Source organism: Cebus imitator, unplaced genomic scaffold (genome assembly GCF_001604975.1).
Source record: "Cebus imitator isolate Cc_AM_T3 unplaced genomic scaffold, Cebus_imitator-1.0 Scaffold30, whole genome shotgun sequence".
NCBI classification, from domain to species: domain Eukaryota; kingdom Metazoa; phylum Chordata; class Mammalia; order Primates; family Cebidae; genus Cebus; species Cebus imitator.
In genome coordinates, this window is record NW_016107345.1 from 5,959,668 (window position 1) to 5,982,917 (window position 23,250).

Here is a 23,250-nt window from a genome sequence, read left to right on the forward strand (position 1 = left end):
AAAGGCATAAAACTGGACAGAGAATGTGATTGACAAATTGACAAAAGTAGGCTTGAGAAGGTGGGTAATAAAAAATTCCTCTGAACCTAAGGAGCATGTTTTAACTCAATGCAAGGAATCTAAGAACCTTGATTAAATATTACAGGAACTACTAACTAGAATCACCAGTTTAGAGAGGAAGATAAATGACCTGATGGAGCTGAGAAACAAAGCACGAGAACTTCCTGAAGCATACACAAGTATCAATAACTAAATCAATCCAGTGAAAGGATATCAGAGATTGAAGACCACCTTGCTGAAATAAGGCATGAAGATAAGATTAGAGAAAAAGAATGAAAATGAATGAACAAAGCCGCCAAGAAATATGAGACTATGTGAAAACACCAAACCTATAATTGATTGGTATACTTGAAAGTGACAGGGAGAATGGAACCAAGTTGGAAAACACACTTCAGGATATTATCCAGGAGAACTTCCCCAAACTAGCAACACAGGCTAACATTCAATTTCAGGAAATACAGAGAATACCACTAGATATTCCACAAGATCAATCCCAAGACACATAACTATCAGATTCTCCAAGGTTGAAATGAAGGGAAATGTGTTAAGGGCAGCCAGAGAGAAAGGTCAAGTCACCTATATAGATAGAAGCCCATCAGACTAACAGCAGATCTCTCTGCAGAAATCCTACAAGCCAGAAGAGAATGGGGGCCAATATTAAACATTGTTAAAATAATTCTCAACCCAGAATTTCATATTCAGACAAACTAAGCTTCATAAGCAAAGGAGAAATAAAATCCTTTCCAGACAAGCAAATGCTGATGGATTTTGTTACCACCAGGCCTGCCTTACAAGAGCTCCTGAAGAAAGCACTAAACATGAAAAGGTAAAAATGAAACTGATGTTGGTATTCTTACTCTGTTATTTGGTGTATACTCACTCAGTTTGGTGCTTGAGAAATGCAAGAATTTCAATGGTTTTAATCTTAGCTGCATGGTAGAATCACTTGGAAAGTTTTTAAAAATACCTATGCTGATTCCTTACACCTGCCTTATAATGTTAGTTGTGGGCATATGCCTTTTTAAAAAAATTGTCCGCAAGTGATTGTACTATGCAGTCAGTGATGAGAAGTACTGATTCAGACAATGTAGCCACAAACCAAGCAAAGGTAAGCATGAATAAACCAGAAAAAGAATCCTTTTTCCTCAGTTGATGACATTTTTATAGCTTTATTACAGCACTTATCCTTTTGTACAAGGGTGAATTTTGCATGTTATTGTGTCTCTGACTAGACTCTCAGTTCCTTAAATTGAGAGTCACATCTGATTTGAGCTTATATTATGCTGAGCTTGAGCTTAACACAATGACTTTCACAGATGTGCTTATTTTATTTTTATGACAGCCATTCTATCATTAAGAACACAGAGAACTGGTTTTATTTAATGAAGAAAAAATCAAAATAGGTATTCTACATCTGACCCTTCTTTTTCATCAGCTATTGACATTGGCATTATCTCCTAAATTATTTAACATTATTGTTTTCTTTAAATAATCCATCATAATTAAAATAATTGAATCGTACAGTATTGTATTTGTGTTTCATATGTAGAACATCAAACATCTTTTAAAAAATTTTATTTTACTTTAAGTTCCTGGATAGATGTGCAGAACATGCAGGTTTGTTACATAGGAATACGTATGCCATGGTGGTTTGCTACAGCTACTGACCTATCCTCTAAATTCTCTTCCCTCACCCCCCACCCGACAACAGGCCCCAGTGTGTGATGTTCCCCTCCCTATGTCCAGGTGTTCTCACTGTTTAACTCCCACTTATGAGTGAGAACATGTGGTATTTGGTTTTCTGTTCCTGTGTTAGTTTGCTGAGGATATTGGCTTCCAGTTTCATCCCTGTCCCTAAAAGGACATGAAATTTTTATGGCTGCATTGTATTCCATGGTGTATATGTACCACATTTTCTTTATCCAGTCTATCATTGATGGGCATTTGCGTTGGTTCCTTGACTTTGCCATTGTAAATAATGCTGCCATAACATACATGTGCATGTGTCTTTATAGTAGAATAATTTGTATTCCTTTGGGTATATACCCAGTAATAGGATTGCTGGGTCAAATGGTATTTCTATTTCTAGATCCTTGAGGAATCACCACACTGTCTTCCATAATGGTTTAACTAATTTACACTCTCACCAACAGTGTAAAAGCGTTCCTATTTCTCTGCAACCTCACTTGCATCTATTGTTTCTTGACTTTTTAATAAGTGCTATTCTGACTTGCATGAGATGGTATCTCATTGTGGTTTGGGTTTGCATTTCTCTAATGATAAGTAATGTTGAGGTTTTTTTCATATGTTCATTGGCCAATGAATATCTTCTTTTCAGAAGCATATGTTCATATCCTTTGCCCACCTTTTGATGAGGTTGTTTCTCTTATCTTGTCAATTTGTTTCAGTTCCTTGGAAATTTTGGATATTAGACCTTTGTCAGATGGGTAAATTGCAAAAATTTCCCCCCCATTCTGTATGTTACCTGTTCACTCTGATGCTAGTTTCTTTTGCTTTGCAGAAGCTTCTTCGTTAAATTAGATTCCATCTGTCAATTTTGGCGTTTGTTGCAATTGCTTTTGGCGTTTGTGTCATGAAGTCTTTGCTCATGCCTGTGTCCAATGGTATTGCCTAGGTTTCTTCTAGGGTTTTTACATTTAAGCCTTTAATCCATCTTGTGTTCATATTTGTATAAGGTATAAGGAAGGAGTCCAGTTTCTGTTTTCTGCATATGACTAGCCAGTTTTCCCAGCACCATTTTTTGAACAGAAGATCCCTTTCCCATTGTTTTCTTTTTTTGGTCAGGCTTGTCAAAGATAGATGGTTGTAGATGCATGGTGTTAGTTATGAGGTCTCTGTTCTGTTCCTTTGGTCTATATGCCTGTACTGGAACAAGTACCATGATGTTTTGAGTTGTTGTAGCCTTGTAGTACAGTTTGAAGTCAGGTAGCATTTAGACTCTTTACAAAAGAAGACATATATGAGGCCAACAAACATATGAAAAAAATGCTCATCATCACTGGTCATTAGAGAAATGCAAACCAAAACTACATTGAAATACCATCTCACGCCAGTTAGAATGGCAATCATTAAAAAATCTGGAGATAACAGATGCTGGAGAGATTGGGGGCCAATATTCAATGTTCTTAAAGAAAATAATTTTCAACCTAGAATTTGGTAACCTAAGCTTTCAAAGATGTGGAGAAATAGGAACACTTTTACACTGTTGGTGGGAGTGTAAATTAGTTTAGAGTTTTTAACATGAAGGGATGTTGAATTTTATCATAGGTCTTTTCTGTATCTATCGAGATAAGCATGTGGTTTTTGTCTTTGGTTCTGTTTCTATGATGGACTACATTTACTGATTTCTGCATGTTTTACTGGACTTGTTTTCCAGGGATGAAGCTGACTTGATTGTGGTGGATAAGCTTTTTGATGTGCTTCTAGATTTGGTTTGGGTTTGCAAACCAAATCAGTATTTTATTGATGATTTTCACATCAATGTTACCAGGGATATTGGTCTGCAGTATTCTTTCTCTTTGTTGTTTTATCTCTGCCAGGTTTCAGTATCAGGATGATGCTGGTTTCATAAAATGAGTTAAGGAGGAGTCCCTCCTTTTCAACTGTTGGAATTTGAGCATTTCTTTGTACTTTTGGTGTACTTCAGCTGTGAATCCATCTGGTCCTGGACTTTTTTTTGTTTGGTAGGCTATTAATTACTGTCTCAAGAGGTGACTATTAATTTTTAATACATCCTCTTCATTAAGCCTGTAGTGAGAGCGTTGTCCTACTTTCAGCTGCTTCCTTCTCTCTGAGAAAAACCTTACAACTTTAATGTGACTACAACCTATCCTTGTTGCAGTCATCAACTGATTCTTTTGGTCATTTCTCATTCCTTGAAGAGCTTCACATCGGCATCACTAATTCTATCTCTCGAATACAATCTCTGCCATAATTATTTATAATTCTATATCTATATAGTTGATCTTTTTAATAATCCAGACTCTCCTTTCTTTATCTTTCCCTCCTCCTACTTCAGCTAACCATTGTACATAGTCACACTGTAGACTTTGTCATTATCAATAACCATATACACACCTTAATCTTATTTTCAATTTCCATACAATATTTTCAATTTCCATACAGTAGGTGTTGGAAATTGAAATTATTTTCAATTTCCAACACCTACTGTAGTTCCATGAATCACTTTCTTATGCCACATCATAATTCCAACATTTTTTTCCACCAGAATTGAAAGTCCATTGTTCCTTCACAGGTTTCTTTTCAACTGGATTAAATTACATGTTCTGTTATTATCAATTTTTTATATATCCTTAAGTGTCTTACCTTTTGGTCATTTTATGGCACTTATCTAGCAAAATAATTATTTCATGTAAATCCAACTTTCTGCCTACAACTAGACAAGTAATGGCTGAAGAAAACCATGTAATCTTACAAACTGGTTCCACCACGCGGTGATGATTATTAACCAGAAGTGAAACCATAATAATGTTTCTATACATTTCTCAAATACATTTGGGTCTTCCATAATTTACATAACTATTATATCTTCTCTTTTCCTATCAGACCTCCAATTCCTCTCCACTTTCTTAGTCTCAGCTATTGATTCTTTTTCTATTCGTTGAAAAAATACAAAACAATAAGTGTTTCCAAAAGTTTCCATCACACCTTCTCAATTGCCTACACAAATAAATAGAAATTAGTTTTGCTTTCCCTTCTGATAAAATTAACTCTTCATAATTCCACTTAAAACCAATAATTCCTGCATTAAATCATGTAATCTCTTGCCAGTTCAAATGTCTCAGTAATTGCTTTTCCATTCTAAACAATCATTTCTCCCTCGTATGCATAATTCTTCTTGAAATATTCTAACACTTTCTTAGTAAAAAACATTTCCCTTGATCCTACAGCCCCCCGAGCTACCACCATATTTATTTACTCCTATTCACAAAAAAAGGTTTGAATGACTTTTATACATTCACATCTCCAGTTTTTCTCCCCTAGTTTCTTCTTGAATGTACCTATAATTGAATGCAAGATATTTATGCTCATTACTCCACTGAAACAATTGTCAGTATAAATCTCATCTAGCAGTTACTCTCCTCATATTGCCTGAACTATAATGCCTGTAATGGCCCAACTGTAATGGCCCAACTGTGATGGCTCACACGTGATGAATGTTTATTTTTATTCTCATAAATACTAAACTATATGTTTATGATGAGAAGCTAGCTCTCTTTCCTGTGGTGAAGCAAGACCACAAACTTACTCTGATGGCTTCACCTTCTTGAGCATATGGCTTCCAGGGTCACTATGATTATTCATCTCAGTCAACCGGGAAAACGCACGATGATCAAACCTGGGAGATTTTTATAGGGTAGAGTTGGACATAAAATGTGTCACGTTTTTTTCACATTTTATTTGTTTTAACTCACTCACAAGGCCATGTCTGATGACATAGAAAATGGAGAAATGTTGTCTTTGTTGCTAGGCAGAGAAGAAATCTACTTTGGTACAGAGTTAAACAGTCCAAAACAAAGGTCTCCAAGGCCTTACATGATCTGCCTTACTCTCAATTCTCTAACCTAATTTTCTACCATTCTCCCTTTTGGACATGCAACTGTGCCACACTGGACTCCTTCATTTCCTTAAACAATCTAAATATATGTGTACCATGCAGTTAGGTTGGTGCAAGTCCTCTACCTTGACTGTCCATTTTTTATAGAGCCACATGCCACTCTCCCTCAAGTCTTTCTGCACATTGCTTAGATGTGACCTAGTCAGCAAGGCCTTTTCTTGTTATCTGTTTAATATAAAATAGAAATTACAATCACGTGTACTCCCTATTACTTCTTATCATGTTTCATTTTTCTGTATAGAACTCACGTCTACTTATATATTTATTGTTTGTTCTGTTTCCTATTGCCTCATGCACAGATCCTTAAGCATCTAGTAACCATTTGCTAAATTTTTATCAAGATTATGAATAAAATAATGAATTAATAAACATGTCTATTACTCCATTATGCCAACCTTAATACTTTGGTGTGTGTCTCAATATTCTAGTTACTGCAAAAATCAAGATGTATCTTCAAATGGCTTCTGCCTCCATATATCCATTGATCAAACTGACAGCTTCCTCTTCAGTTGCTCCTACAACAGCTAGGAGGTGAGAAGAATAGCTGAATTGTGAATCAATCCAAAATGGCTTAGAGTTAAGGATAGGTCGATAGATTTGAGATTAAGCATAGTAATCTTAAATTTATTTAGTTATTTATTTATTTTAGCATTTTGGTTATTTTTACTTGAAGAAAAACAGCCTTCTCCAAGGGCAACAAAGTGAACTGAAGGTCAGAGGAAGCTGGGTGCAGGCTTCTCGCAAGTTTTTGCTCCAAAACCTGGAAGTGTGGTGAGAGGGCCCCCCCGGAGCTCTGGGGAAGGCCGGCACAGCACAGGGGTTCCTTTGGTTGGGGAGGAAGAGCTGCCAGTCCACACATGGTCACTGGATTGGTCTGAGTGGACTCCAAGGTGATTGTCACATGCTAGTCTGCTAACATGATCGACATTAACATTCTTGGGGGGGCATTAAATTAAGGAATGACACAGGGAGTCAGGAGAGTGGCCTATTTGGTTAGATTCTGAATCACAATCAGGAAATAGTCTGTAGGATCAGTTCTTTATTTTAATTTAGAGCTCTCCCCATATTTTTTAGTCTCTGATATATTTTGGTTGATTTCAAAGCCTATTTTCTAAAGCAAACATCCCTCGGTGATCCAAAAAGCACACATAAAGTCCCCTAATGTGTGATACTTGTGTCTGTGTGTGACAGAGTAAGCATATTGTGGTAAGAAGGTGGATTTGTATCCTTCTGATGGTTTGTCTATTGTATATTGAAATGAACTTTTTAAATGATACAAATATATTATAATACAAATTCACATCATTGATGTCACATGGCAAAATTATGTTGAAGGGAAATTAATATATCTTTCAGTTCTGATTTAATGTTACCCAGTGAAATTAGAGATTAGTGAATGACATTACAGTACCAGCAAATCATAATTTCTAACATTCATTGTATTCTGGGAGAATTCACTTCAAAAACATTAATTCTTACAACTGCAATACATTATATTTTTATTTTTATATTTCATTTTAATTGCATCTGTTCACCTGTTTCCCTCATTTCTCAAACACTCAAATTCTAGTACTTCTATTGTTATAGTAATATGTAATAATAACTGAATAATATTCCCTCTTTGTCTTCACTGCCAGAACCCATAAAAATATGTACAGGTACAACCTCTCATGATCTTGACTCAAAAATAAGCTATTTGAAGAGCTCTTAGCAAATTATATTTGTGTATTGTAAAATTTTGAATATCTTATTTTTTACTTTATTGGTTACTTGTTATCTCTTTAATCTTGATTTAAAATGCCTCTCAAGCAGTTGCGTATGTCTATGATTTGCTTGGTACAATACAAAGAAAGTCTAGAAAGATCTTTGTCAACTACTTTTTATTTAGTCATCAAACCTTTCAAAAACTGTGGTAAGCTAATGAGAAGTCATTGAAAATTTTTAAGAAAAAAAAGGTTCCATTTACAGACTTGTGTTTTGGATTTTTTTTTTTTTCTTCTTTCTGAATAAGGTTAACTGTAGGGAAGAAACTTGAGAGTCAATTAAAGCATTGTGAGTGGGGCACTGAAATAATCTAGGTTAAAAAGAATACAGGAGTTTCCCATACTATTTTCATTGCAATGGAAATTGAGAAGTGGGTGAAATCATAAGCTATGTGGTAGTACAAAAGAAATACTTGGTGATTAATTGGAGAAGGAAGGAAATAAAATAATCAAGTGAATTGTATAGTCAAGCATACTGTTGTTCAAATCTCAGTTCTGTTATATGGTAGCTCTTTGGATTATTGAAAAGTACTGCACTTCTCTAAGTTTCAGGTTCCCCAGTCATAAAAGAAGTTAAATACACATTAGATAAAGAAATTTATAGAAAATAAATGCCTACTACAGTATCTGGCATACAATAAATGGGATAGACTGAGGGATTCTTCAGCAGTATTCAGTGCTCTTTTGTGTAAAGTCATAGTCCTCTGCTCTGCTTTGGTCAAAGAAATGTAGGCATAAGTGATACACAAATTCAGGACAGAAGTTATGTGTCAATACATCTTTACTTTTCTCTATTTTCTCCCTTTTCAGAATGATTGGCAACATTTCCTATAAAGGAAGCTCTGTTAGCCTATAATCTAGATTAAGGAAACATATAAGAACAATAGTTAACCCATGAGGGAAAAATATGTAACATGAGTGAGACAACAGTTTTTGTTTTTAAAAGTAATTCAGATTTTCAAGTTGTTAATTATTGAAGCATAACCCAGCCCATCCTGAGACAGTATGAGATCAATTATTAGTAAATATTTTTGTGTATTAGACAAATGGAAGTGTTTCATGAACCAGGAAGTGATCTAGAAAACAGATGAGAAGGTTAGTCTTTTAAAAAAGGGATATTAGGCCAGGCATGGCTGCTGATGACTGTAATCCCAGCACTTTGGGAGGCTGAGGCAGGCAGATCACCTGAGGTCAGGAGTTCAATTCCAGCCTGGCCAACATGGTGAAACCCGTCTCTACTAATAATATAAAAATTAGCTGGTCATGGTAGTAGGCAACTATAATTCCAGCTACTCAGGAGGCTGAGGCAGGATAATCGCCTGAACCCAGGAGGCAGAGGTTGCAGTGAGCTGAGATCTCGCCACTGCACTCCAGCCTGGGCAACAGGGCAAGACTCTGTCTCAAAAAGGAAAAAAAAAAAAAAAAAAGGTGGGGGGTAATACTAAAAGTAAATAGATAAAAATGGGTGCATTTCCCCACATACACCATGTAGGATTTGCTTAGCAGAAAAAATATGCAACTAAATCCTTCCATCAGATTAAACACTACACTGCACGCTATGATAAAGTTAATTGGGTTGAAAGCTATGATAAGCAGCTATGTTCCTTGTAATTTCAAACACATTGATTAAAAAGAAACCAATGAAATTTCCAGAGGTAAGAAAGTTTTATGACCAAGAAGAAGGAAAAGCAGCCTCAGGGCTCTCTGAAGCCACTGTTCAGGTGTCTTTTATCTGGGTTGCCAACGATGTGACTCTGTTTTAACAACTCCTATTTATGGTGACCTTTTTGTTCCAAAGTTTAAATTTCTGAACGATTATCTGATGGCTCCAGCTAATATAGAAGGCTAGAGCTTAGCCCAAGCAAGGGGGAATCCTCATTTACATTTTGAGTCATGCCCAGAGAGAAAAATTGCTAGGAGCAGAACAGCATTCCTCGATTTCCTCAGCAGGGAATGGCACAGGCAGGTCACATGACACAGAAAAATTGGGTAAATATATATCTGAAAGCATTGGTTTTTATTTTAATTCTAAAATCTACTAAAATCTAAACTTTAAATTGTTTCAGAAAGAAAAGGGTTATGAACATTTTGGATTAGTTAATTGAATTGCAGCCTATTTTGGATATATTTTAAAGTAGAAAATAGGGGTTTTTTGGTGTCTGTCACTGAGAAAGGTAATGTTCTCATTTTTTTTTAAATAACTATTGATTATGTTTCAATTGGAACATGCAAATAAATCCTTCCATCAGATTAAATACTACACTGCACGCTATGATAAAGTTAATTGGGTTGAAAGCTATGATAAGCAGCTATGTTCCTTGTTGTGTTTCATTGCCACAAGGCAATGAAATGCTGTAGACTTACTTTAATACACATATTATTATGGCATGAAAATCCACCATCTTAATCTTTGGAAATTAAATTATTTCTCTTCAAATTGCCTATTCCTCTCCAGGGTTCTGCTTCATGGGCACAGTGGAAAGATTCTACTTCATCCCTCTAAATCGTAATCTGCCTGTTGTTTCCTAATGAACACTCCTAAAACTACCCATCCACTGGATATGGCTTTCTTCTTATGTTTATCCTAGAACTGCTCATTCCTACTCACTTATTCTGAGGATCCTACCTAATTTTCTATGTCACAACTGAACAAGTCCACACTTTTAAATAATTTTTCAATGAATAATTCAAAATAATAGGATAGAAAAGAATAATTTGCAAGAGCTATGAGAAGTGACTACTTCTATGTTTTAATATTTGCTCAAAAGAATATGACCTCCAAATCTCTTAAAAGTTGCTGTGATAACTGCCTAGTTCCTAGTCAGCATTCCTGTGGCAGAATTACTCAAAATACATCTATGCTGTTCATCTCAGGCACAATTTACCCAAAGTCACAGAAAGAAAAGAAATTATTTTTCCTTATTTGGTGTAAGAGTTAACTTTATTTCCTACTACTCAATTGACCTTTCTTTTTGTGATTTGACAATGTAAACATTCCTTATCTTCAAGGCGAATGTTACCCAGTCACATTTAAAAAAACAAAAAAAAACAAAACAAAAACATTGAAGTCTCATAGTCCATGGGATAAAGATAATCAGATTACTTAACCATATGGTTCCAAGAGTATGGATTGTTAAGTCTCAACACTCTGTGTCCCACAACAATAATCAAGTCCAAGCAGTGCCATTCCATGCTCAGGGAAGTTGTTTTCCATTCTTTATATTGGCAAGAGATGAAAAGATACTCTAGCTTGCACAAAATTTCAACTACTACATGGTCTCTACTTTTACCCTCCTGTGACCGAATGCTTAGACGAGCATTCACAGCAGCATATATAAAGAGGAAAACCTAATTTTCAAGTTAGGTCTAACTCCTTATGTGGAAGAGGGAAAGGGATTTTCTATGTTTATGGTGCGTAATTCTGTTAAGGAAACAAATTCATATTCACACTCTAAAGGCACCATAATTGAATCTGAAGTAACTACATTTGCATTATATCTGACTCAAATCTTGAGTGAAGACTTTCACCAAATAGTGGCATTTCTGCCTTATATGGTCACATTAAATATATTATATAATGCGAAGAGTGGTTTGCCCTAAATGTATATTATGTAACTTTTTTCTATATATTTACATATAGCTATGTATTTCACATTTATAAGCCGGACTCCCAGAGGCAGAACATGCTCCTTTCTTCCTTCCTTCTCTCCCTTCCTCTTTCTTTCTTTCTTTTCTTTCTTTTCTTTCTTTCTTGATGGAGTTTTGCTCTTGTTGCCCAGGCTGGAGTGCAATGGCATGATCTCCACTCACGGCAACCTTGGCCTCAGGGTTCAAGTGATTCTCCTGCCTCAGCCTCCCAAGTAGCTGGGATTATAGGCATGTACCACCACACCCAGCTAATTTTGTGCTTTTAGTAGTGATGGGGTTTCTCTATGTTAGTCAGGCTGCTCTCTAATTCCCAACCTCAGGTGATTCACCTGTCTCTGCCTCCCAAAGTGCTGGGATTACAGGTGTGAGCCACTGTGCCTGGCCATGCTCATTTCTTTCAAAATGGCCATTTTCGGTCCCAGTGTTCACCAAGCACCCCATTATATTTATTAAAACATTCAATTTGTTTTCCAAAATTGAGAGCCATTAATAGAATCCACGCTACCCACCAGAGATATCCTCACGCATAAATCAAAAATTGCTTGTGGTGGTAGTATGCGTGAATCCTATTTTCTTTTTAGACATCCAAATAAATGAGGGTCATTTATTTTGTTCATTTCCTTAACATACTAATAGAAAGTCCTGTTCAGTCTACTCTGCCTATTTCTCAAATCAGTCTTTTTTCACTCTTGATGTCACTAGTCTAGATCATAGCTTGTTAGTTTTTTAACAAATGGAACCCACACTTTTAAGTTGGCCTCCTACTTAGCCAACTTCAAGTCAATTTTTTAGTAGCCCTACCTATTTCTACACTGCTGCTTGAGTTATCTATGGAAAAGCAGTTGAGATCATGTCAAGTCCATGTCCTCCAAACCCATTTTACAGAGGATTTTCAGAGTCTTCACTACAGATGTAAAGGTGCCTGTTGGGTCCCAGTCAAGGTACACTGGATGAGTGAAGCAGCTTGGTGTCAGACAAGAGGCAGGGGTAGAGACAATGAGTGGTAAATGTCACGGACCAACATTTCAATCATTCAAATATTTAAAAAACATTATTTGGCTTACATTAAGCAGTCATGCAGACTAAGTACAGGCCATGGATCTTAAGTGTGTAATCTCTGGGCTGAGAAAATCGGGTTACATTTCTTTTTCCTAGTTTCTATTGTCACCACATATTTATCACGAAGTCAAGCTGTCGTGGGTCTGCTCTCTATTTGCTCGATGTTTTACTGCCTTCATGAATTAACTCACAAACGTTCTGCAGCCAAGAATGACCTCTTCATCCCTTCATCTCTATAGCAGTCTTCTTTTCCCTTTAGATTGAGCTCAAATAAAACTCTGTCTCTGAAACTTTATAATTTCAGAATTAGAATTCATTGTATGCTAATAATCAGGGTTTTTCCACTATTTTTTATCCTTTAATTTTTACCTTCAATTCAATTATTTATATTTGTTTTCATTTTTTTATGTACTCCATTTTCTTTCTAGAGATAGATTGCTCCTGGCTTTCAGGAAATATATTTCATGATTTTGTGTAACTCTCACTCTTCGAATATAGCAAGCCCTAAGTAAATGTTTCTGAAAGTAAATTTGTGAAAGAGAAGCCTTAAAGTGGATCAAATGCATAAGTTTTCCTTTCAAAGGAATTTGGGCTTCATTTATAAGAGTCTGCTATTAGCTGGATGAACGTGATCCATTATCAAAATATCCTGAGTCTCAATTTGTTCAGCTATTAAATGAAGATAATAAGGCAGCCTTCACCAAGTTGATATAAGGATTAGTCATAAACTATTACATATAAATCCCTTGGCATGTAATGTGTGCCTAATAAATAGTGGCTTTATTACTATTATTGACCTATTCCTACGTAAAATAACTTTTCTTCTGGATTTTTAAGTTTTGTCTCTTCAAAACTCGTCTTGATTGGATGGCTCATATGGAGTTCTTACTAATTTGACATAAATTAAGCTACTGCTATATCAAAAATAATTCTTTAAATGAAGCACTCTAAGAATTGAGCATTGCATATTATTGGAAGACTGTCTAACATTGACTATAGTAGGATTAAAGCTAACACTGAAAAGGAAACAACTCCCAACTGTGTAATAGCTACAGATTTATGTGATGAGCCAGGGAATATTTTATGAACCTTCAATTGTTTTATAATTTAAGATACTTTCAGTAGCAAAAAATCCAGCTGACCCTGATTTTGGTAACTGAGACGACTTAGTCCAGTGCCAGGGTAAGCTCTAAGCATGCTTTGATCAGGCAGCAGATTCATTTCTTGGCAGTTTTAGATGTTTTGCTATTTTCTGTTTATCAGCTTTCTATTCTAGCTGGCTTCTCTTAAGTAAGCAAAGAGCTTGAGACCATTTTGTTTTTTTATCTACAACACGCATTTTAAAAGAGAAGATGAAAGCACCACCCACCACCACCACAGTTGAATGAAGTTTCTGGCCTTTATTCTGTTTGGGTCAACATAGTTAATAAGCCCACCTCCTGAACCAATCAATGAGGTTGTCTATTAGCTAATTGGCTTAGGCAAACCAGTGCCAACCCAGCAACTGGATTTGGGTCAATTTTCAAAATAAATGGTTTCTACACAGTGAAATGAGTAAAGTGGAGGATTCTGAAGACATAATCACCGCATCATAAGCATGTGTGTGTGTGTTTCAAGACTGTCATTTAATTTTTTATTAATTATCTGAGTTTGGTTTAGTTGTAACTGTGAAGCAGTTTCACTGTGCAATGGTTACCAACTTGTCTGAATCCAGTGAGACCCATTACAGAAGTCACTGAAAATGTAGCAAGATATGCTGATGGGGTGGCCTGCATGGTCATCAGCATGTGACTCATGTAGTTGGATGTAGTTCGGTTCATTGGACACAACATCTGCACATCTGTATTCAATCTCATTCAAAAGATAGCATTCATGGCCAGATGGTGGCTCCAGTCCAATAGACTCAGCCTGCTTCTGGTTTTGCAGAGCCATTAGTAAACCATTCTGTGTCATCAATAGTTATAACTCTTTGTCTGTTCATGAAACCTACTGGTCTCTTGGGGTTACCAGGTCCCAGTCATGCCCCATCTTTTTTTCTTTTTTTTTTTTTTGAGATGGACTCTCGCACTGTTGCCTGGGCTGGAGTACAATGGCACAATCTCAGCTCACTGCAACCTCCAACTCCCAGGTTCAAGCAATTCTCCTGCCTCAGCCTCCCAAGTAGCTGGGACTGTAGGCGCCAGTCACCATGCCTGGCTAATTTTTATATCATTAGTGGAAACGGGGTTTCACTATGTTGGCCATGCTGGTCTCAAAGGCCTGACCTCATGATCTGCCAGCCTCAGCCTATGTGCTGCGATTACAGGCGTGAGCCACCATGCTGGGTGCCCCATCTTAAATGTACCATTTCCACGTGATAATTGAGCTCTGTTGAGCCTATCCAATTTTATTGGTGGGGTTGTAGTAAGCAGTACATGTGGTGCTCCAGCCACGAGACACTCAGTCTCTACCAGTACCAGTGCCAAGTAATCAAGGAGTTGCCATTCAAAAGAGATATATCTGATAGCTGCCTCAGGCAACTATATTGTCAAAACTCAGAGGCTGGTGCACCCCAGTGGCGATTTTTTGTTACTGTAGTCTCCAGCCAGCATCTGTGGAGGGTGCAGACACCTGCAATTCTATTAGGTTAGCATACTCTAAAGGCTTTTTGACAGTGCCTGGGCCACAGCTTTTTCAATGGCCTCCAAGGCTTGCTGCCTCAAAGGGTTATATTCAAAGTCAGCAGCTTTGCTAGTCACCTTGTCTCAGGAGAACAAAATAATTCTCTTTTTAAAAATTTATAATTCTAGTTTTTATAGATGTACTTTTGAATTATTTTATTTATCCTCTGGGCGTGGTGGCTCACACCTATAGTCCCAGCAATTTGGGAGGCCAAGATGGGCTGATCACATGAGGTCAGGAGTTCGAGACCAGCTTGGCCAACATGGTGAAACCCGTTTCTATTAAAATGCAAAAAATTAGCCTGGCGTTGTGGCAGGCACCTGTATTCCCAGCTACTTGGGAGGCTGAGGCAGGAAAATTGCTTGAACCTGGGAGGTGGAGATTGCAGTGAGTGGAGATCGTGCCATTGCACTCCAGCCTGGGTGAAAGGAGCAAAATTCCGTCTCAAAAAAAAAAAAAAAAAAATGTGTATCTAAATTGTTTCTTAAATGTTTTGTGCTTTTAAATTAATAGATATTATGTACTTTACAACTAATATCTCATTGGAGAAATAAGCACCTACCTGCCACTTATAAAACAAAGGTATAACAAATTTTACTTTTCTGAATACCAACATGCTAAGAAAACAGATCCAAGTAATTGGTTCATAAAGTCCTTGCTGAAAATTGCTAATTTCTTCAGTCAACTTAGAATGCTTGAGGGAAAAAAAATGAGATGTCTTTTCATCATATTCATATATTTAAACAGTGAAAAATCTAAGATTCAAATACTTGACAATATAATGAATCAGAGCATGAAGAACCAGAAATATCTTCTTTATTTAAACAAGTGGTGCCCTTTAAGTAAATAAGACGTTACTTATTTACAAGTTTTCTTTTCTTCATTCATGCTCTCCACTTTTCTGACAGAATATAGGTAGATCGATGTCAGTTTTAAACATAATATTATGGGCTCCAACACAGCACATATTTCCACAATGTTGTTATAATGATAGGTAAATGAGAAGCAAGCAACTTAGCACCACTGCTTGCCTACAACATTAAACCATGATTCCAATCAATCTATGAATGTTTTGACACATTAGCAGAAATATTGTCAATTATTGTCATTTCTGACAAATATGCTGATTCTATTCTTTTTTTGCAATGGATTATAGAGACTTCCTGACCTTGAATATATAGACTGCAGAAGTTAATCTCTGCTGGCATCTTTTCCAAAAAAGATTACCACCATCAATTCCAATGTGATATATGTGTGTGTAAAGAATATAGTGCCAAGTGCAAGGAAGAACACCGACACCTAGAGTATGGAGAAGAGTGGGAGAATCACTGTCCCCTGTTCAGAGCACGAAAGACTGTTCATGGTCCCACAGAGACCATGATGTTCTTCCAGGGTAAATAAAAGATGGTTCGAATATGTTTTCTCCTGCTCAAGTAACAACTTGTGATTTTAGTGCTGAACTGCCTTAAGGAATATATAGTTTCCAAACTTTTCAAATTCATGAATGTTAAACTAACTCTCTAAGGCCATTTTAAATCAAGCCTCTCTTGAAATAAGATTAAAGTATTAAATATTTCAGTAGTTATATAAATCAGAGTATATTTAGAATTCTATTTAATCATCTGAAATTTAATAAAAATAAATGTTTTTGTGAGATAGTTGATGAATATGGAGAAATCTGATTGTTCAAGTCAGCTACAAAAGATCTTCATATTTTTTCAGATAAAAAAAAGAAGTCCCAGAAGCCTCGTTATTGACATGGTATCAATTCATTAAGGTGTATATTGACAGGTCTTCTCTAGAGAAAAAGAATTAGCAGCATTGATGAAACACATTGATATTGAAGAGAGAGATTTGGAAATAAATAAATTCACTGTACTTTATACAAAAGCTCTTTGCTCATCTATTTTTGGCAAAAATCTTGGGAAGGTATTTTGTGTGTGTGCATGCATGTGTGCATGCAATTATCAAAAGATTATTCTTGGAATCTTTTGTCCAAGATGAACTGACTAATCATTCACTCTACCACTCTGAACAATTTACATGACATTTTTTTAGTAAACCCAAATTAAAATAATACAGTGATAAGACACTCCATGGGAGGCAAAGTAGGTCATCAACTGCAGCTCTGGCAATTTCTGTTTAACAAGCTCCATTAGTATTATGTTTCTTCCTTTTTTCCAATGAGTAAAACAAACCACAACATTTCTTTCTACTTGTACTAATTTCAACAGAGTGTATAAAGTCCATATATGGTTCTATGAATTAGTGAAATCAGCAAAATTTGAGGCTTATTTAGTATTAGCCAGGAAGGGGAATAATTATTGATTTATTTATTGTTGGTCATTTATTCTATGCACAGTTATTGTGAACTCATTTTGTGTCTATATGTCCTAAATGTATAGATAAGAAACTGGCTAACAGCAAAACTTTCACTTCTAGGTGGAGATGAAGAGAATATGCTTAAAAATGCTGCACAGGAAGCCTCAAAGGCTCAGAAATTTATGTGCAGTGAAAAACAAGTTATCAAGTAGTGTTCAGACTGGACAGCCTCTTTTTCTGAAAGCTAGAATTATATACAGTGAAAAATGTTTTTATTCAGTGTACAAACTGAAAATAGTTTTGCTGTCACAAGGTGCAGATTTGTACAATCTCACTTTATACCACTACCTTCACTCCTATTACCACAGTATTTCTCTTTCTCTTCTCTGCTCCTCTATACCTCAGTGAGGTATAGACAAAGAGAGAGATGTAGCCAAAACCAACAGCGAAAGCTAAGCACAGAAGAAACAGAGGGCATTTCCTAGGTCACAGGAAACACATTGTTTGGAACATGTATCAGAGGAAAATGAAGCTTCTTAAATTCCAGCATCTCATATATCAGAGTCATTAGGGATGAGAAAAAGCAGAGACAAAAATAATGCTGAAGAATCTCCACTTGGCTAAATTCAGATGTGTGAGTAATTACATGTCGAAATAATGTTCTTTGCAATCTGGAGAAAACAATACAAGGAAACTGCCATTTGACACACATGGGAATGAAGGATGGAAGGCTTTGGACATTTCAAACAATTTTATAAGACATCGTCAGGAAAGAAGTAAAAATGAAGGAAGAAGGATATTACAGAACCTTAAAGATTACTCTCCCTTCTTGCATGCCCCCACTTCTTGGAGAAAGAGGGAACAATTTTACTGAAGGAGAAAGAACAGGGCAGTCAATAAAGTAGGAAATCAGCCAGGATGATCCTGTGTCTCTGACACTAAGAAAAGTCAGTTTTGGTAAGGACAGCAAGGTCAGATGTAAAAGATAGTTCAAGTGCATTGAGATGTAAATAACCTCAAGGTCTAGGACTAGGCAAGGAGGCCAGCTGAGAAACAATTAGATAAGTAGTAGGTCTTAGAGGGTGAATGATTAATTCAGCCACAGATTGACCAAAACATTTTCATCACAAGTACCTAAAGGAGACTTTTTACTCACAGAGTATCATGCCTCTTTTAGGACAGCAGGGGTCACTAAGGTACACTGGTCATTCATCCTGGACAAGTAGACCCTATGAATGTTCGTAATGCAGACATATTCAGATACTGCTAGGACACTCATATTTCAATACTTCTTGAACCATAATTTGAATAATGAAACATATTTGGTTTTCACAAGATGGTTTAGTCATCTAGTGTCTCCTAAATTTATTTATCAGAAACCACAAAAAATTGTCAAAGATAGTATAAATCCTTCTGAAGTACTGCAAAGTGGTGATTAATGTGGATTGCATTACCAAGCCATTTGATCATAAATTTTGCTGCATTATATGATCCAGAACCATCTTCTTACATACCATAGATATCTAAATATAGTAGATCGCACCAGTGGGCAAACAATGACGTGAATCTAGATCAAATAGGTAATGGCTTCTCTTCATTGTCTTGGGCTACTGTTTAGATGTGCTGTAATAACAAACAGACTCTAGGCATCTGATAGACACGACAGCTGGGCAGGCGAGTTAGCAATTCTGGCACTATCATATTGCAGGTGCAGGAATAAATTCCCGAATACTTGAGAACAGTTGCCTACAGGCCAGCTCTGAACTTGACCTCATTGCAGATAACAGCTTTTCCTTTTCACCCACAGCACAGCTGAAGTTTAGAATAGAATTTATTTAGCTCAACTTTCAAAAAGAAATTGATTCTAAGCCTACTTTCCTAAGATTCCTTTGAAGAGAAAATGCCATGAGTGTTTTTTCTTGGTGTTCAAAAGTTTTATGAAGAACAAATTATCTAGATGCTTCTTTAGCCAGTGAGAATAAAGTCAATGCTTTTGTTCCTAATATAGTCTTTGTATATTTCAGATATTTACATGCTTCATGGTAATTTTTCCTTGAGCATTTTTAAAATTTTGATAAGTTGTAGCTCTGGCATTAATGAATGATTTTATGTCTTTGATAATTCCAATAATTCCACCCATATTTTAGTAGAAGTGTATTTTGTCCTGATAGTTTTTTCTACTCAGGGAATAATTACATTAAATAATTTTGCCTCAAGGCAATACAAAATTTTATTGAGTGGTTACCTTTCCAAAATAGAAATAAAATAAATATTAACTATGTATTTGAGAAACCTGAATAAATTGAATGTCACTTAACTCTGAAGAATAGCATTTCCTTAAAAATATTTTACTCTAAAATAGTGCAAATAAATAGTTGATGATTGTTAAATCAAAGACTTTACATAATTTACAGAATAAAAATAGTAATACCAGTATGAGCTAGTCAGTTTGCTTCCTGATTAAACTGTGTTGAATGGGGATGGCAACAGGAAAACTGATGGCTTGGTAAAACATGGCATGACTACCATGGCACTGTGAAATGAAAGTAACATTCCAATAAAAGGCATTTTGACTAATCTGTATCTTGTCTTTCCTAACCCTTAGTAAAGTGCATGAAGAACACTGACTATTCTAGATAAGGGAACCCTCAACATTTTACTTTTTATTTCTAATTAGTATAGCATCCTTTATTTATTCACTTGCTAAAACCTATGTCCATATACTTACACAGTGAGTCCACCTTACTTGACAACCCCCAAAACACACTTGTACCTCTTATCACTACACATAAATGTCTCATACTGAATCCAGTCATGCTTAAAATATTAGCCCTTAATTTTGGAAAAATTAATCTAGTGAATATTTTTAGTCCCCAACTTGTGCATAGAACTGGGCAAAGATTTGTTGATGACACAAGGAATAAATACTAAGCATAATCCTTGTTTTTAAAGAGATGTTCAGCCAAAAAGAATGTGACACAGGCGCAGGTTACATATCAAATACAAACTGTTTAAAGAAGTGATGGAACGGGGTTAGGAAACATCATGATTCTGAGATGTCGTAATACAGAATTTCCATGTGACCTGGCTCTGAGTGGCTGGATGGAACTGCCAGATAGGGGTTGAGATCGAGGTGAAAGGATGATCATTTCAAAGACATGATCAAAGAAAACAATAGGATCAAATCCATGAAATTAGAAGAGAGTAGGACATCAATATGTATAAAAATAGGGGAACATTTGCAATTGGGAGTTTCTACTTCTGATATCTTTCTCCACATCCTAGTAATTCTCCAAGACTTTGCTTATAAATACCTCCTCAAAGAAAGACACCACCAAGCCAAATAAATATTTCTATCATAATATATTTCTGTTATACATTGTGTCATATTACAATCTACCTGACAACATATTTTATTTAGTAATTAAGCTGCAAACATCAAAAGGATGTTACCTAGTCATCCCTGTATCCTGAGCCTATAACCCAGTGTATGGTGCTTTGTAAATATTTGTTGAACAAATGAATGATTGAATGCTCAAATACTTAATACTGGGATGCATTTTCATGTGCACAATCTCATTTAGTCCTTACAGTGTTTTTATGAGAGATGTAAGATAGGTTTTTTATGTTATATTCAGTCTTTTGGAAAACACTTTGTTCAAAAGAAGTCTGTGCTCTCAAAGATAAAGCAAATGAATCCAAATGAAATGGCTTGTATAGGCATGCTTCTCGATGATAATACATAAATTAAAAAAAATCTGACCTTCATATTGGAAATTTTATTTCTAAGTAACAATGCTCCATATCAAAGCCATATTAGAGTTTTCTTATCCATCTATTCTGCATCTGAAATTCTGAATGTAGAAATACCTTTTACCAAATACCACCTATAAGACTATAATAAGAGTAACTGATATCAAGAATAACAAAACAGAATGCAATATCTTGAAAATACATGTAAATAGCTAATTTATTCTTTGCCTAGCTGTATACAACCCCCCCCCTTTTTTTTTAAGTCTAAAGAGATAGTTAAATTTTCTATAATGTCAATCCCTTTTATTCTTAACTGCAGGGATTAGGGACATTGTTTCTCCTTAGAGTTAGAGTGACTTGCATCTAACTGATGACTCAATCCCCTAAATTTCACTTCTTTTTTGCCTTTTATTTTTAATCTTGCTCATTTTGCTTTAATTTTTAATTATATAATGTTTACTCATGTACTCTAATATTAAAGTATTTAACCAATACAGAAATGGTAAATTATTGTTAATTACTACTTTATTGCAATTCAGTCTCTTCCATACAACCATTAATACATTTTTTATGTGTATCAATCTAGATTTTAAAAAAAAAAGTTTTACATGTCTACATAGTACCTATAGAAAATACATTTATGTTTGTTAGTGTATTTTAGACGAATGATATCATATTGTAGACGTCAATCTACCTTTGATTGTTTTTTATTTAATGTCTTAGAACTCTTCCTATGAGCTCACAAAGATCTATCATTTTTCTTTTTATTCCTGCTTAGCACTTCACAGTGTGGCTATGCCAGATGTGGCACAGCATTCCTGTATAATAGATATTCCCATTATTTTCATAAATGATTAAATTTTATGTTTACATATTCCAGATTATCATTTGAATTCTTTAACATTTTATAATATCCCACTTGACAGTATATGAAAATATATTTATCTTCCACCTCACCCACATCTGTTATTATGCATCTTTTTAACATTTTCCAATGTTATCACCTGACATACGGTTGTTTAAATTTTTGTTTTCCCATTTACTAGTAAATCTGAGAATCTTTACATATTGTATACTCTTTTTACATAGTCTTAAGTTTTACATCTTTGTTTACATTGCCAGTTTTTCTATATTGTAATGTTTTTATTTCTAATGTCGATAGCAGTATTTTATACATTCAAATATTAATGTTCTCTTATAAGTATTACAACTATCTTCTCACATACTTATATGACCTTTTGTATTTCATCCTATCATTTTCAAATTTGTGCAATGGAAATAATATTTTTTTCATTTTGCATTGGTTTTTCATATTTAAGAAGGCTCTGAAAGTCCTGAGACTTACTCTCAGTTCTATAGTCTTACTGATTTATTTCAATAAGTTTATGATTTATTCAATTTGAAATTTATTTTTTAAAATATGTTCAATTAGTGTTCTAATCTCTTTTTTAAAAAAGGATAATTTACTACAAATGATACATATAGTAGTCTGTTATTTCCTTTATCATCTGAAATCCTTATCACAATTGATAATGAAACAAAGCATAGCCTGATAATTATGTCTTAAATGTAGAATGTTGATATGAAATATCCCTCATTGTAGCAATTTGATGGCTTGAGTTCTATTTTGGATGGTAACTGTTGTCTATTTCACACACACACACACACACACACACACACACACACACTCATAATCCCCCTTTTCCCAAACTTCCTAAGTAAAGAATTTTTGTTGTGTATGTGTGTGTGGTTTTTTGTTTGTTTGTTTGTTTGTTTGATGGATGAAGTTTTTATTTATTATCATACTTTAAGTTCTGGGGTACATATGCAGATCATGTAGGTTTGTTACAAAGGTATACACATGCCATGGTGGTGGTTTGCTGCATCCACCGCCCCATCATCTACATTAGGTATTTCTCCTACTGCTATCCCACCCCAATCCCCCTACTCCCTGCTATTCCTCCCCTAGCCCCCCCACCCCCTAGGCCCTGGTGTGTGATGTTCCCCTCCCTGTGTCCATGTGTTCTCATTGTTCAACACCCACTTATGAGTGAGACCATGTGGTGTTTGGTTTTCTATTCTTGTGTCAGTTTGATGAGAATGATGGTTTCCAGGTTCATCCATGTCCTTGCAGAGGACAAGAACTCATCCTTTTTAATGGCTGCATACTATTCCATGATGTATATGTGCCACATTTTCTTTTCCAGTCTATCATTGATGGGCATTTGGGTTGGTTCTGAGTCTTTTCTATTGTTTATTGTGAACAATGCCACAATAAACATACATGTGCATATGTCTTTATAATAGAATGATTTATAATTCTTT